Raw genomic sequence first — 16,420 nt, 5'->3', positions numbered from 1 at the left:
TATGGGTTTGATGGGATTAAAAAACAAACAACATTGGTTGGTCGTCATCCAAAAGAAAGAGAGAGAGAGAGAGAGAGAGTTATAAATACATGCTAGGATATTTGGCCCAAGAACAGTAGAAAAAAGACTGTATCTAGCAGTGACCAAAGCAACGCCAGCAGATTATTTATTCGTCACATCCTCGATGTTCTCTGCCCCTAGATACTGGGTATATTCCAAGTCGTTTCGTACCTTCCTTTGGTACCGTGCGATTTCGTTTAATTTTCATCAACCGCTTGCGCGGTTGGTCCTTTTTTTTCCTTCTTTCTTGCAAAGCAATATAATCTTAACAATAACCCAGGTCGCCACGCCTGCCATGCGTGCGTCAGAGAAATACTTTAAACATTCGCTGAGAACTAAATAAATGCCCCAAAATTAACGGAAGATATTTGTGCAATAAAATGTCGCAATATTGGAATAGGTTACTTTTGTTCATATCATTCCAGTCGGAATCTCGGATCGGAAATTCTTACCTGCAACCATGAGAAAAGCCGTGGTGATTGTAACTCATCTACTTTCCCGAATCCAGTGTCCAAGTGTGGTTTAAGGACAAATAAGAAGACCCGTAATATCATCTATACACACTTGATACTTCCTCATTGGCCTAAATTTCGAAAAATGACAGGAGCCAATCAGGAATCACGGTAAATTACAAATTCTTAAAAAGTTTTGCACGGAGTAAAGACAGGGCTGGCAGTTTTTCAAGACCCTCTACCGAGGCATCGAAAGTTCATCGAAGACCTTCTAAGCAGTCGGTGCAAAACTTCCATTGGCATAAAGCGTTTGATAAAATCTCTTAGTAATCAAGTCCAAGTGAAATAACTCAAGAAATTCCGTACTTCTCTTATTGGAATAACAATAACATTCAATCATTATAATTTCAACTCAGTATTTGAATAAACGTAATCACTGTGTTCGATCTATTTTCCGAGTCAATCAAATCCAAGTCCTGCAACGTCACTGAATCAAACTGACAAATCGCACCCTAATCGGATATTGGTTAATTCTTTGAACGAATTCTTTCCTCTACTCTACGATCTAATAGCTGCAGAAAACGTTAAATTCCACGGTTTACCTTCCTTAGCAAATGTAATATTGAACAAAATAAATCAGGTACGTGTGTAATCGGTACCAAGAAACATGTATCCAGAACGATTATTAGTTCTACGGTTAGTCGATTTATTATAACAGTATCTCTTTGTGTCAATTAAATGTAACTTGTATTTAATTTTTAATAAAACCAGCGTTCAATTAACCATTAACAGTCATCGGGGGTTGAATCAACCCCAGCCGTTTTTCGAACCTCGATACCTTTCGGGAATTTTGAGAAAATGGGACATGTTTCGCCATCTGTAGGTAGTTTGAACCTTCTGGTATGAAGCCTCGTCGGTTTTATTTGAAGGGGCCCGTTAGTTTTATTTAGGCAGCCGCTTGAACTAGACAGTGCGAAAATCTGGAGTGCCTGCAGGCCCCGTGTGACTTTAGTGCGGAAAAAAAGTCTCGGAGCACTTTTTTTTTTTTTTTTATTTATAATATTTATTGAAAAAAAAATGAAAACAATAATTGTGAAGTTAGGAATTTTGTTTTTTTTTGTTTTTCAAATTGCACGCTAAATTGAAAAATTCAAAAGATGGCCTATAAATGAGAAGAACAGGTCGAAGTATTGAAGAAGCAAATTCCGCAAAGGATAAAAAAAACTATATGGCAGTGCCGGAGCTGCAACCACGCTTATCTTTACGCAGAAAGCAGTTTCGGCGTGGAATAAAAAAGCGTGTGAGTATGAGAATACAATTTATGCGCGAAAGAATGTTTTAGCGCGTATGTGTATTTTTAAAAAAGATTTTTTTTTTGTTTATATTAAATATTACACGACTTTAAAATAATCGGCATGGTCTTGCACACGAGGTTTGAAAATGCGTTGTGGTATTTTGTCTTTTTAATTTTTCTTCAATTTTTCCAATTATTTATCACTATCCAAAGTGAGTGGAGTTGATTCCACCCCCAATGACTATTACGTCACAATCTGGAGATGCGACCGTCAAGGATTAAAATAATAAAATTGATACTATGGGCTCAACTGAAAACCAGAAGCTCCCTCTCTAGATACGCAAAGGAATATCATTATTTGCGACTAGGTAACAATTCTACCTCAAACTGTTCGCAAGGTTACATGTTTTATTTATAAGTCGCCGGCAAGAAAAGCTCGTCGACCAATGCTTGAAATGCAAAATTTTATAAAATGACGAAATTTAATATTGTCACAATTTAGCAGAAAAAAATTCAAATTAACTTATCTTTTTACGGATGGATCGTCGAGACTGAGAGCCGTCGGATGTAATCGATCAGTGGTCGATTAAAAGATCTTCGCCTCGGTATCGAATGGGTGTTGATGAAATTCGAAACGATGATACCGGTCACTTAGTCTTATGTGAAATTTCGGTTTTAAGTGGTGTTAAATGGTCGAAAGTTACTTAAAATTCACTAAACAGCAGTCGTTTCGTCTTCCCCGCCGATTGATTGTAAAAAGTAGCGTTGACGACTGATTATTATTATTATTATTATTATTACTATTATTAATAAACAGTAAGATAATCTGTTATAAAATTTAACGCTACTCGGTTCTCTTGAATCCGGATTCAACTTGGATTTAATTAAGAAAATGTAAAAAGGTACGCGTTGCTTTTTTCACGAAGTGAAAAAAAAGATAATTAATAAAGAACGATAAAGCTGAAACGAAGTTGAAAGCGAGACCTTTTTCAATTGACAAAATAAACTGATTTTTCACAATTCTGGTCTTTGCTCGGATGAGGAAATACGAATTTACGTCCACGCATCTCGCGACTCGACAGACGAGACACACAGCTTTCTGGCTCTTAGGATACAAGAGGCCACGATTCCAGCCTTGATGTATTAATGCGCAGGGTGATTGGCCAATGAATTGCGAGATAGACTTGAAGTTGGTCCTACGAGCGATTTCTTTCCGCTGGATCGGGATTTGAATAGTCCAGCGGTTCTCAGTCTCGCCTGTTGCGTAATTCAAATATTAACGAAAGATGTTCCGTTTGTTACTTTCGCACATGGATTCGAACTGTTTGCGAATAACTTTTTTTTCATTTGGTGCTTCCGGCGAAAGCGGTTTGTCATGATTATTCATGTGAAATGCATCTTGACGGGAAAGAGAGATTTTTTAAGAGATGTGGAAACTGCTTGTTATGAGAATATGACGATGAAGTTACGGATCGCGAAATAAATGTCGTTCTAGTGGATAAAGAAAAATCCCCAAGTGATAAGCACTGCACGTTTCTAGCGAAATAAGGGCGCGATTCTTGCCCAGATAACAAAATTCATATTTTATTCCTAATAATATTATACATCGAATATTACGACATTGGTATTATTCGTTGTAACATTATTCCATTATAAATCTCATCTTTCTGCAACATGTTAATGGCCCGACGCTTGTTACTTAATTCTTGTCATTTTGTCTCCGCAAGAAGAAAAAAAAAAAAAAAAAACAGCTCGTTATAATTTTTCGTTCAAATAAAACGTTAATATCGAGCACTCGTTTGTCAATAATTTTCGGTTGTAAAAAAATACAAATTTTTGGTCACAATTTTCTTCTACGTTTATTACGATAGATGGATCGGAGCATTTCTTCCTCTTTTGTTGCTAATTTTTAGTATATATATATATATATATATATATAATCATAATCGTAACCACAAATCACAACCATGAGGTGGATGAGACAGAGATCAACATCTCGTCGTCAAACAATAAATCGTTCAAGGACAGAGCGGTTAATACGTACATAAACAATAGGTACTTATAACACAGAGCAACAGGAGAAAAAATTGTGTCCGGACAAAGTTTATTATTCTTTCAACGGTCGCGCATCAAAACAATGGAAAAAATTATATACACGCCCTTCAAAGTTTGTTTTTATAGTCTCGGAATAAATAATAAGAATATCCGTTTTTTTTCCGTTAGTTACGGATTTTCATATTTACGAAGAACGACATGGGAAAAATAAACCTCTGTCAAATTCCCAACGGAAATAAACAACAATAACAACAACACGGCTGAACTTGTAACGGTTGCTGATCGTCTCGCTAAATGTGAGCTCATCGTTATCGCATCTAACAATATATACGTTTTTTAGAAATTATCAGTATTATATCGTTATACGGATAGAAAATTGTTAACAGAGGCGTACTTTTCGTTATGAATATATATTCGAACTCCAATTATCGTAGATGCTGATAAAACGTTGATTCTCACTAAAGTTATATATTTTGTTTAAACTTTCTCACAGCGACTCGAATGATATGAAATAATCAGGAAATTGTGTAAACTGCGGATTCGGAGCTGTTCGTGTAAACGTGAATCTGACAATTGCCAAGACATATTGTTGTAATATTAACTGTACAGGGTGAATTGTACAATAATTAGATATTTGGAGAAACTATTGTTTTTCGCAAAGCTCCGAGTTTATTTATAGTTTAGTTCCAAGTTTAAAATTGGCTCTTTGCACAATCGATTTTGATAAACAACGATATTTTCAATGATCGTTGAAAAGGAGAAGAGTAAAAAGATTGTGAGAAAAGAGAGGCTATTTTTATTGTGAACGGAAGTAATTAGCCTGAATAACCAATGAATATTCATCAAACAATAATAATAATAATTCATGGCTCAGGTTCCAACTTAACTGAATTCAATATTTTAACGTAAAATTAATTCAAGAATTTATATGAAATTAATTTGGAAGAACGAAGAAGAAAGAATATTTTAGATTTTGACTTGTTTTGTTCAAATCTACGCCAAACCATTTCCATCACACAGTATGGATGTTGTTTCATTCGTTTTTGATATCGTTTGCATAAATAACATAATGGGACATTTTTTAGGCAAATTTTCCCTTTTACCAGATCTAATACACATATGGCAGCTGGTTTATCTTCCTTAAAGAAGATGTCAAAATATCCACTACAATTCATCACGCTTTGTACGAAACTTTGTTACGATGAACTTTCTTTTCATTCTAATGAAATGAATTTGTGGGTGGTAAATTTTTAAGTTGCAGCTCAATGCAAGTACAACTTTTTTTGATCACATAGATATCAATTACAACTTCTAATTGTTACTTGGCTTATAGCATTTTTGTATACCTTTATTAATAACATTGTAGCAATGCCAACTATGCGCTCTACCGTTATGACGCCGGAGATAGTTTTATTATCATTGTAAATTTTTAACTATACTCCTAATGTAGCGTAAAGGTTTTTATTTCAAGCTTTGAGACGTCACACTCCGAGCAAAGTTGACCGTCTACACTATTTGCGGATGATTTTTATTTGATAAAAGAAATCCACGATTGAATGACTGTCATGATTCAGTAAGCGAAAGAAACTTTTTTCGAAACAGTGAAAAAATGACAAATCTATGGAAAAGAGGAGAGACTCGATCCGTAAAAAAATTTATCCCCACACAGTGATGGTTCCATATTGCTTCTTCATAGATATTACAAATACTGCAGGAATATAATGATTTTAGGAGATTTTCGTTGCAATTTCTTGCCGCCATCACCGATAAATCCTTTTTATTATTATACTTTATATATATACTTGACATTCAGGTCTATTTTCGTGAATTTTGAGGTTATTCAACGTTTGCATTCATCGTATATCCGAATTTGATTCTTCTTTACACCTTCAACATTCGCACGCAATCTCTTGCTAAAATCTAAAAGTGGTAAGTTTCGAACTTGAAGCGTGGCTGTCAGCTCAGCTAGAGATTTAATATTTGAAATATCTACAGGTTGGCAAGCGTGAGATTCTGGACATTCATCTGACGCGGGTGATGCGATAAATACACCGACGTGAAACGTTCAGCAGATCGCATCGTGCGACATTGCTGTTCCTTAATTGTGGAAAAAAAAAACTCAAACTCTACTCGTGCGTACTAAAGTAACAAGAAAATCTCGAAAACTATTCGCACGCGGTTGAAAATATTAAATCGGTCGTTGAATGCTGTACGAATTAATTGGAAAGACGACGGCGAGTAAACAAATTCGGAGAGCGAAAGGTAAGTTTACCAGCTATCGACATTTTTTCATTGTATTTGCTTAATCCTCGGTTTTTAAACTATCAAAAAATAAATTGGTAGTCTTTGATTCTCTAGAAATTGGTTTTAGCCGTCGAGAAATTCACAATTTCTGTCCCGTCGGTTTATAATTTTGATAAATAGAAGGGCCAATGACTGGTACGCTCACTTTACTGGGTAAATTTTCGGAATTTAAAAACCGACAAAGAACTGGCCGATTCGATTCGAATTTGTTTCATTCAATATTAAGATGAAGTTGAAGTTAGTAACGTTACCGAAATATTGGGGGAAATAAAATGATTTCTTTTTTTGCAATTTAGATGTTAATCTGAAGTGGCCAAGTTTATTTCTGAAGATGAATTAATTTTGCCTGACTATAATTTACTGTATTTTAGACATTCGTGATATCGGAAAATAACGCGAGGACCAAAACTAAAATCACGATAATAACGCTACTAACTTAAGTTTTTTAAATATCAATTACCTTTGCTTTATTATAATTTACCGAATTTTAGAGATTCGTGCGTTCAAAATTTACTAAGTCCCAAACCACAACAACGACAACAACGCCTCGTCGATTATTCGGATCGAACGTAGACACAGAGCGAAGTAGTAGAGTTTGAAAAAAAGTTTGATTTTTCAGCTAGGATAGCGACGGCTAAAAATTGTAAAAAATCCACGATTTCAATTATTCCGCTGCAAAAACAACGAGACAATATTATTTTTCAATGAAACTCATCTAAATGCAAAATTGATGTTTGTTCAATTGCTACGCATAATAAATGCTTAGAGAAAATAGATGATTGTTCTTAAAATTCGAAATATCGTTCCGGTTTCTACAAGAGCAAAATTTATCCGATATAACGAATCCCCCCCCCGTTTTTCATGTTCAGAAGAAATCAAACTTCACGTTGACCGGTGTAAATTTTTTCACATATTTTCCCAACCTTCATTTGTGTCTCTTAAACGACGTTGTTATGATTCGAATATATCGAATCCACCTTAGATTCGACCTTCTGTAGGATACCTTGGCCAAGGTGTATACATCGCATTGTAAGAAAATGTTTACAAGCTACAACTGCTTAATCTCTATGTTTTTCCGAAACGCATATCCTAACCCGCATAAGACAACAAATCGTGTCCTACCCAGAATCGTCGAACAATACAAGTCTTGACTTTCCGCAGAGCAAAAACATAGCAAAAAATCAAATCAAAATCTCAAGACTTCGCAACGTCCTCTTTTTTTTTTTTTTTTGTTGATATCGCAAACGTCGTTACTTCTAACTGCCGTTTATATGTGAACTTGCAAAACAGCCGCGCTTACATAACGATTCCTAATTACAGTCCTCGAAACACCATTGAATTCGAAACATTGTTACTTCTGCACTTTCCCATGTACATTCTAAGTGACACAATTAAGCCTCAAACTTGATTAATCGCAAGGTAAGGAATAGCAGACACAAGCAATTCTTTCTAAACTACGTAACGAGCCAATCAAATTTCTAATAAACTCTACGTGAATGCAAAAATAAACTTGTACTCGCGTTGATTACATCGTAAATCAGCATAACGATCGTTTTTTAAACCAGTTGATCGGTCGTTTAAAATTTTTTTTTTAAAAAAAAGTATACTACAATATGCTACAAATTTTGCACCGGTAATAATTACTGAATTCATGGGTAATTGTTTGATTTTGAGCCGTTTGAATTTCTTGGCAGTTGAATAATTGGTGTAAACAAATTTCTTCTGTGTTTGTAATAACTCATCGACGATACTCAACATTTCTTCCGATAAGATGTAAATTTAACATTGCTGATCCCATTTTCATTGATTTGTTATTGTCAGTTACTCGTAGAAACTTCAATTGCATAATTAGGATTTGTACAAATTCTCGTCGTTACTTTTCAATCGGTATGATATTTGCAATTAGCTTACCGCCACGCTGGTAGGAATTCAAGAAATTACCGGAAACATTCAATCGTAGTAAGGTGTTTCCTACCTGTTTCAGACTTCATCGTTTACCCACGACTGCAGTTTCGGCCTGGATAAAGGACAATGCGATGGCAACTTTTCGTGGCACTGTTTCCATTTATTTCCGTTTTGCGACGATGCTCCGGAATACTGAAAAGGCAAGTAATCGAATTCAGAAACTACAATAATATCATGTATATTTAAAACATTATCAAATCATGGCTCTGAAGGATTCATTGATTATTTAATTATACTTGATACATTTAAAACGCTTCTTGAAACTCTTTAACATAAAAACTTTCACTTCAAAATGTGACACCGAGATATCGTTTAACCATATTTTGTTAATAATATTGAAGATGTTGCGTAGTTTATTATCGTGGAAGTGTGTGTATAGAAATATGTCAACGTACATATTGCGAGACATTATTTTGCCCTCCTTGAAGCGTGAAATTACAAAAATGTCGTGGAAAGTTAAACAAAAACAAATGAACAGTGATGAAGAGTTTGTAGCGATAAAGTTTAAAGAAATATTTTTCAATACGATATCGCACGACTTACCAAAAAGTTACGTGAATATTCGCACACACTGGTTACGAATTGAAATATTTTCATAGGCTGGACAAACTCGATCACACTTTCGAGAGACTTCCGAATGTTTAAATATATATTCACGCGATCGAATATACTAAAAATTTTAATTTACAAACGATTGGAATTGATTTCCGATCGACAATGTCTTTGCAAAAAAATCGTCGAAAATCAATCGAAGAAGACAAATTTACATGAAACGTTACCGGAATTCGGATCGAACTAAAGTGTCGGTGGTTACAGAACTTGCAGTGTCTCGTTTTCGATATCGAAACGATGTCTATGGTGGAGGGGAGACATTGCCGCTCATTGGCCGATTCGAAAGCTGACCAACAGCTTCGTAGTTCATGCACTCCTGCCTCTTTCGTTTCCAATTTCTAGTAACTGGACGGAAATGAACCCCCTGTTTCGATGAGATTTTCCACCAAGCTCGATTTGATTTGTTGATGCTATTTTTGACGGCTGATGCAATTTTTACAATATACAAATACAGGAAAACTTTCCTACTAACCAGCGAGTAAAATTGTTCAACCACATCTTCCAGTCGCATTGCGTCAGTTTTGCCAACTGTCCCATTTTAAACGACACTCGTTGGAAAGTCTGACTGCTAAGGTGACGTCCTGGTCGATTTTCACTCTGTCGTATATGTTTCCGCGTGTCCAAATCCTCGTATTTCAAACGCAAGAAATGGGCTTAAACAGTACGATTCAATAAAATCTGCGATTTCGCGACGATACGACCCGGAAGAACGAATCTTAGATTCGGATTTAAATTCCATTTACAAACCTTGGGATGTCACGCATGCGCGGAAGCTGATGCTGAGTCGCTGTATCGTAAAATTGCACAAAATTTTTCCGGCCATTGAAAGTGACCGCTTATACCTCGAGAAATTTTCAACTAAACATAGTTTTTCTACCTACCTCCTTATCGGGAAATGTTATTGTCTGTCTGAGAAAGTTCCGAAATTTTATCCGTTCTTATATGAGTCGACAAACTGAGATTACCAGAAAACGACATTTGTCAGATATTTCCACTTCAGCTCATCGAGGTATGAAGGAATTGATATTCTGGCCAAAGTTAATCGAAGATTTTACTCGTGAGTAAATCGTTACGATGCAAACTGTCTTTTTGGCTGAAAGAAAATTGTGCTGAAATCACCTGTGATTAGAAGTTATCTAGAACAGACTGACATTGAGTTTTATTATGATATTGTATGTTAGAGTGAGATTAAAATTTTTTCGGTGCGACTGTTCGAACCAATAATCGGATTCTTTTCTTAAAATATTATGTACCGACCGTTTGTTCGTACTTGTAACTTTGTTCAATTCTTGAACAATAATTCAAATATTCAAATGGAAAATTTTTTATTCACGGTCAGAAATACGATAAAAGCTCGAAATGTCACAGGCACAAATTGCGGAGGCTTTCGCTTTAGATTAGAGATAATACGCGTATTATTTATCAATGTTATTATACAAAATATCACCAACATAATCATTAGTATCGAATAAGGCATTGATTTTATAACAATAATAATCGAATTTCACCCTGAGAATAGTATTCGCCATCGGATGTAAAATTTTCCGACAATCGACTGCCGCTATTTATTTTGTAGAATTATTCTCACGTTATAAAAAAAAAAAAAACCCGCGAATTTTGAAGACAGAGGAAAAAAAAAAAAAAAACGTGTCCCAAAACATGTTGAAAATATCTGGAAATCGGCCCAAAAGTATTTTTTTATTCAAATAAAGGCTTTTTGTGTCGATATTTTCATTACAAAGTGAACTGTTGAGTTACGGAACTTTATGAAGTAAATTCACGTGTAATTTATTACATGATTTATCTTATGTAATAAATTAGGAGTGCGAAAAACAATCACGTTATAAATTACAAAAGCACGAATCATCAGACATGTTAGATCAGGAATCATACAGTGAAATGTGTAATCAATATACGATTTTTGACCTAGTACATATGATGATAAAATCTATTCAAGAAATAAGGCATCCTTCCAATAATCCTGCAAGCTTTTAAGATTCGTCAAAACTCGGCATGGTAATAAAAATGGTATCCGAATCCACGGATAAAAAAAAAATCTGTAGTAGCAAGAATTTACATTCCGATTGAATGACCAACTCCGTCTAATTGTTGTAAGCGCCGTTTAAGGCGAATTCTGGAATTTGAATTTCTGTTTCCTTGTAACAGTACGCAGGATTGCTGTATTCAAGTTATGGTGTTAAAAATGTTTGTGATTTTAATAAAAATTTACTAGGCATCAGAGCGTAACTAAATTACAAATTCTCGTTAAATTTGCAATAAAATTTCACATTGCTTAACTCGGTTGGAGTCGGAAAAAAATATCGGAATTTTCTAGGTAAAGCTGCAAATTTACCGACTATCCAACAATCTACCAAATTTGCAAAGTAAATGCTCTTGTAAATTTATTTAAAATTTGATCGTGGGTACGAATTCGGAGACTGCAATCTTGTCCTTGTGGACGTACATTGTATCATGTATCAAACAAAGTCCCGGGGTGAAAACAAACACTACAATTTAGTTAATTATACACCCGTTCGCCATCTATGTTTCTTTCTTTTTTTTTTTTTTTCTTTCTTTCATCCATCAAATTTACAATCCGTAACATTGTAAAAATAAAACCAAGATTTATTGAATTTAAGGCACTGATATTTAGTGAATTTACCATAATTTTACAGTAAATTAAACATAATTAGTGTTTGAAGAATGCTTGAAAAAAATTAAAGTAAATTTACTCTTATAAAGAGTATAAAGAATATAAAACTTCCGTTACAATTTTATCAAGTTTCTAACAAATATCTGAAAAAAAGATGAAAAAAAAAGAACAACCTTTGTTCCAAATGGTTGGCATTTCAATCAGGCTTGGACTGGAAATTTTAACGAGACTTTTCAGATCAATTATTGGAAACACACGCCCACGGCGATTTCTTACCCGCACTATAAAATTGACGGATAATAAATAACTAGGAATTTTTCGTTGCCGTGCATATCGCCAGTATTAATCACCAGATACGTTTTAACCATCGGATCGATGCTCTGCGCTGATAAGCCAAATTCCACATATCCGAAACGCATCCTCTTACAGTTTATCGGTGAAACGAAAAAATTCTCACGATTTCAATTCATGAGCGTAAAAAATTTGCGAGCGCAGAACAAAATATTTCCATCGAAGGAAAAACCACTTTACGAAACTGTGAATTCGAAAGTAAGGTGAAGGTGTATTAGACGAAAATTCAGGTATTCGAAATAGAAAACTTTTATTCACTAATTCTTATATTGTATATAGATATGTAAATTGAAAATGGTAGGATAAAGGTGAAGGTCAGAAGGCAGTGAGTTACGGATAAATTTAGCGAGCCTACAGTTTGCTAAAAACAATGTCGAAACAAAAAGAATTATACGAGTTGAAGGCTGAGGCGTGCAGCTAAGGTTGAACAAGTTGCAAAAGATCAAAGCAATGTGGTAAAAAAAAAAAAAAGCAAAAAAAAAAAGTAGAAAGCGGCGTATTTTTAAAGAACAGAGCTCAGTTAGCAATTACTTTTCAGATATCAGACAATTCTGCCTTTTTTTTTTTTTCAAAGGAATGACATACTTGGTAAAGAAAGATTTGAACGTATCGTTACACATTTTGCTTGAATTTCAATCTTCTATAAGTAAACCCACCTAAGATTTTTATTTTTATTTGAAATTGAATGAAAATACATATTCTGTAAAATAAGCCGTCTCGGATTAATTTTCCATACCGTGGGAATAATATCATTGATTACAGTCATTTTGTCCACTAATGTTTCATCCCTCGTTTGAATTTTTTAATTTGAAATTTATCGCACAAAATGACGAGTTATTAAATCGGTAACGGTCCCAATCAAAATCGCTAATCTTAAACTCACCCATGTTGAGTCGATGGACTAAAGTTTATATCGTTCCAATGAAATTTTGTTACCGATACCCTTTATCTGAAATTTGTGACGTTGAAATCAACTGTAAATAATCATCAGATTCGCCGTTTCTTTCCTGATGATCGACGGTTAATTTAGCGTTGCCTTTCAAGCGACAGGGAAACTTTAAATTTCTCAGGAAAAAGTCAGCCAACTCTGAGAGATATGTGCAATTTTTTTTAATACCAGTTAGTTCAATATGGACTGATCTACACTGCTCGAAATTCTAACTTTTTAAAATTTTCCGATAACCAAACTGATTCTGTTCCATCCAATGACGAATAAGTTCTGGCACTTATATTCTAAGTCGGGATTTGCACGAAGAATGCAATTCAGGGGAATATTGAAGGGTTGTAATTGGTCAACGGAGTTCTTAGGATATGTCAGGGCGAGATCATAGTTTATGCATTCCATATGCAGGCCAATATTAAAGGTACAACAGTTGATTGTGAAATTTATATACACTATATATTTTCGTTTTCTGTGTACATCCATATAAATTAATATTACATTATTTATTTATTCATTGTAGACGCTTTATCTGCAAAAGCACCGATTTTCCTTGGTACGAGTCAAAGTCTTCGGTGCACATACGTTAGATTTCTCCAGCACGTCGTCGATTAAATTTCCCACTTGTTTTTGTTTATTTACTTCGCCAGTTTTGGAACATTGATATTTTTATTTTCTGAATCCTGTTTGTTCGGCATTTCGGTTTATTGAATCTCCGAGATGCAAATTCCTTCATTTCAAGATCTTCCCACTTGTTCTTGTTTACTTACTTCACCCGTTTGAGAATTCCGCTCTATTGTCTCGATTTTTCGGTACCTTTGATTTTCAAACTTTGAGCCGTCGGTTTTCCGACTATTTTATTGTTTCGTAAATGAATGGTTTTTCGTTTCTTCCACCAGGAAGGCACCAGAAATAAATTCTCGCGCATTTTGTTTCACGCACTAATATCACTCCAATAAACCAACACGGATCCATCGTTGAATCTTTTGACTAAATTAAAAAGTTCCTTCCCCTTCTTTCCGAGCATGGCAACAATTTGCCGCCGCTCCTTTCGTACTTTAGGTTGGTCTAGAAATTCTTTACACAATTGCCTCATCGTCGTGTACATTCTCCAAACAGCGAGGTCATTTTCTTCCCAACGTTTTGCAATCTGGAAATAAATATTTTTTGTTTTTTTTTTTTTTCGTTTACGATGGGGTAGAAACATCGGCAACCTGCATCACGAATTGTTGGAAAAGTTCTTGTGGCGGTAGACCTGTCGAGGTTTTGTCGTCGGCCATGTCGCTTTTTTCTGGCGGACAGTAATCTTCGTCTCGCTCATCAATCCGACTTTCTTCTAAAATCCAATTTTAAACAGCCATCGTTTTACACACACTTTCACTTTCAAGATATTCTAATCAATTCTTCGCACGTGAAAAGAAAATTACATCGGACATCACATGGCTACGCTTCTTACCTTCAGTCTGGCTTTTAGAAACATCCGTGAAATCTCGAGCTGTAGAGTTCAGGAGGGCGGAATATTTTTCACGTCAAATGACTTTGATAACTCCAGATCACGATGAGAATTCTTTGAGGACATTAAGTTTCTGAAGCGTCATCAAGCAACTGAGTCCTGCCTGAAAATCAAAGGTTCTGATTAGGTATATCGATTAAAACTTACGGTTCATCAGCCGAGCTGTTTGATGCAAAGGAATCTTGCTCAATATTGCTGCCTGAGATTGAAGGTAGAATTTGAAAGTTGAAGTTGCTTTTTACTTTTCTTGTTGGCGGGCAACATAAAGCTTATATGTATACATATGTAAAGTGTTCGCGTCTTTTTGGGCAGGACTTGAGCTCAGGTGAAAGAATTTAATCCAGACTAGGAAATATGAGTACATGAGATTAAGTCTGAAGAATTTTGAAAGATTCGTGAAAAAAAAAAAAAAACACGACAAACTATCGCGTTTGAAAATCAAATACCTACTCAAGACTTGAAAGAATCGAGACCAATCGAGTCAGATTAAGTGTATACTCGTTATTTTAGGTTGAACAAACACATCTCGAGTTGTTAAGCGAGTAAAAAGAATTGTATTAAAATCTTATACAAAGTCTTATACAAAGAGTCGCAATAACTTCAATAGAACTTTTCAAGTGCTATAAACCTACCAATAGAAGATAATATCTTTGAATTCCATGTCATTTCAAAGGACGGAGCTCTTGTTTAATCATATTTGACAAGTTTCTCAATATTTATAATTTTGCAGGTAGAGTTTCAGATTAGTAAGCAGCGATACGTGTGTCCGAAGTTTCTGAGGACACTCGGCTTTGCTCTTTGTGAGCTTCTGGTCGGTTCATTAATTTCATTACATTTGTTAGTCATCTACTTCCGGCATTTCGGAAGACTCTAGATTTTCATTCTTGAAATTTTCAATTTCCCTTTGTTCTTTAGCAGCTGTGAAGATAGTTGAAGCAACATCTGAAAAATAAAATTACTTCAGATTATCTGATCCTTACGAATCTTCGGTATTAATCTTCCCAAGCGCTATACATATCATTTCGAAATATAATGGCAGGATGAAACTCACGTGCTGTTTTACATTGTCATTTAAAGAGAAAGGTTTTACCATAAGATTGAAAATACATCCCAGTTCTGATCTACATATTTCTGCTGACCTCGCACTTATATTAAGACAGCAGATGTGCCAGTAAAACTTGGTAAAATTGTTTCGCTGATGAACAAAATTGAATACTTTTATAGCTAGCAATATATTTTGCAATATATACAAGGTACAAAAATAACAAACATATTCGTGGTTTAGTCCGAGAAAATCGTTATGCACGTAATGAAAATAGCAAAAAGTTCCATTTCTGAACTTTTTCTGTCTATAGTTTATGAGTAATTAGGAAAAAAAAAAAAATATGCAGATATATGTATATTTGGATTTTTAACAGATAAATGATTGATTACATTCTTGTGATAAAAATATTGATTTTATTAAATATATTACAATCATTAAAATTATAGATTTTTATAAATTTCAAAACAGTATTGCCCAGACTGCAGAAGTGAACTTTTGCGAGAGACAATATTTTCTTCTGTTTAATATCACTCAGTGTACAGTAATATAAAAATTATAAAATCTGTACAATCTATCTGAAAATTACGAAAACAAAATTTCAATTCAGTACGGGTATTGTTAGAATGCTTTTGTGTAAGACAAATTCAAACTGGATGCGAAAGAAATTTGTTTTTCTAATAAATAAATGTAATAAATCCAGGAAGGATAAAAAATTTTTTTTTCTAATTCGTAGACTTGTGTAAACTCATCTCAAATAACAACAAATATCTCCTTAAACTTTCTACTTACCGCCGCGTATTTTTTGCGATGTTTATACCTGACTGCGAAACCTTTTTTCTTCATGTTTACATCCGTTACTTTGTGGTATAGTAATATGCCATCCGTGAACTCGACTGTTGCCAACATTCTTTTCGATTTCTCTGCCAACAAAGAATGAATAAATTAATTCCATGCGCGTTAGCGACAAAATGATCACACAAAATACGGCTGACAACCAGAACGACTTGGCGTGTTCGAAGACGTAATTGCGATATTAGTGTGACAGGATCTTGATGACATCCATTTAGAGCCAGAGCAGCTTCCGGTCACGTAATTGTTTGAAAAAGTAGTTGGTCACGTGGTTAGCCAATAGACGGTATACTTCGTATACAATCTCGCATCGCTGCCAATCATAGA

General features: G+C 34.7%; 2 long non-coding RNA genes across 2 annotated transcripts in view; both read right to left on the bottom strand.

The window, feature by feature from the left end:
- Window positions 1-8,892, bottom strand: part of LOC124175754 — a 34,745-nt gene extending 25,853 nt beyond the window's left edge. The window contains exons 1-2 of the long non-coding RNA XR_006869229.1: window positions 8,674-8,892; window positions 8,141-8,262 (exon numbers count right to left, since the gene is read on the bottom strand). This is a non-coding gene — a long non-coding RNA (uncharacterized LOC124175754). The remainder of the gene's footprint in view (window positions 1-8,140; window positions 8,263-8,673) is intronic.
- A 4,343-nt stretch (window positions 8,893-13,235) lies between these two features.
- LOC124174999 lies at window positions 13,236-15,194 on the bottom strand. Its single transcript, XR_006869049.1, has 4 exons — window positions 14,832-15,194; window positions 14,143-14,302; window positions 13,942-14,022; window positions 13,236-13,836 (listed from the first exon to the last, which is right to left on the bottom strand). It is a non-coding gene; the product is annotated as an uncharacterized LOC124174999 (long non-coding RNA).
- Between the last annotated feature and the right edge of the window lie 1,226 nt (window positions 15,195-16,420).

The sequence above is a fragment of the Neodiprion fabricii genome, chromosome 2 (assembly GCF_021155785.1).
Source record: "Neodiprion fabricii isolate iyNeoFabr1 chromosome 2, iyNeoFabr1.1, whole genome shotgun sequence".
NCBI lineage: Eukaryota > Metazoa > Arthropoda > Insecta > Hymenoptera > Diprionidae > Neodiprion > Neodiprion fabricii.
This window is presented reverse-complemented; position numbering and strand designations above follow the sequence as displayed.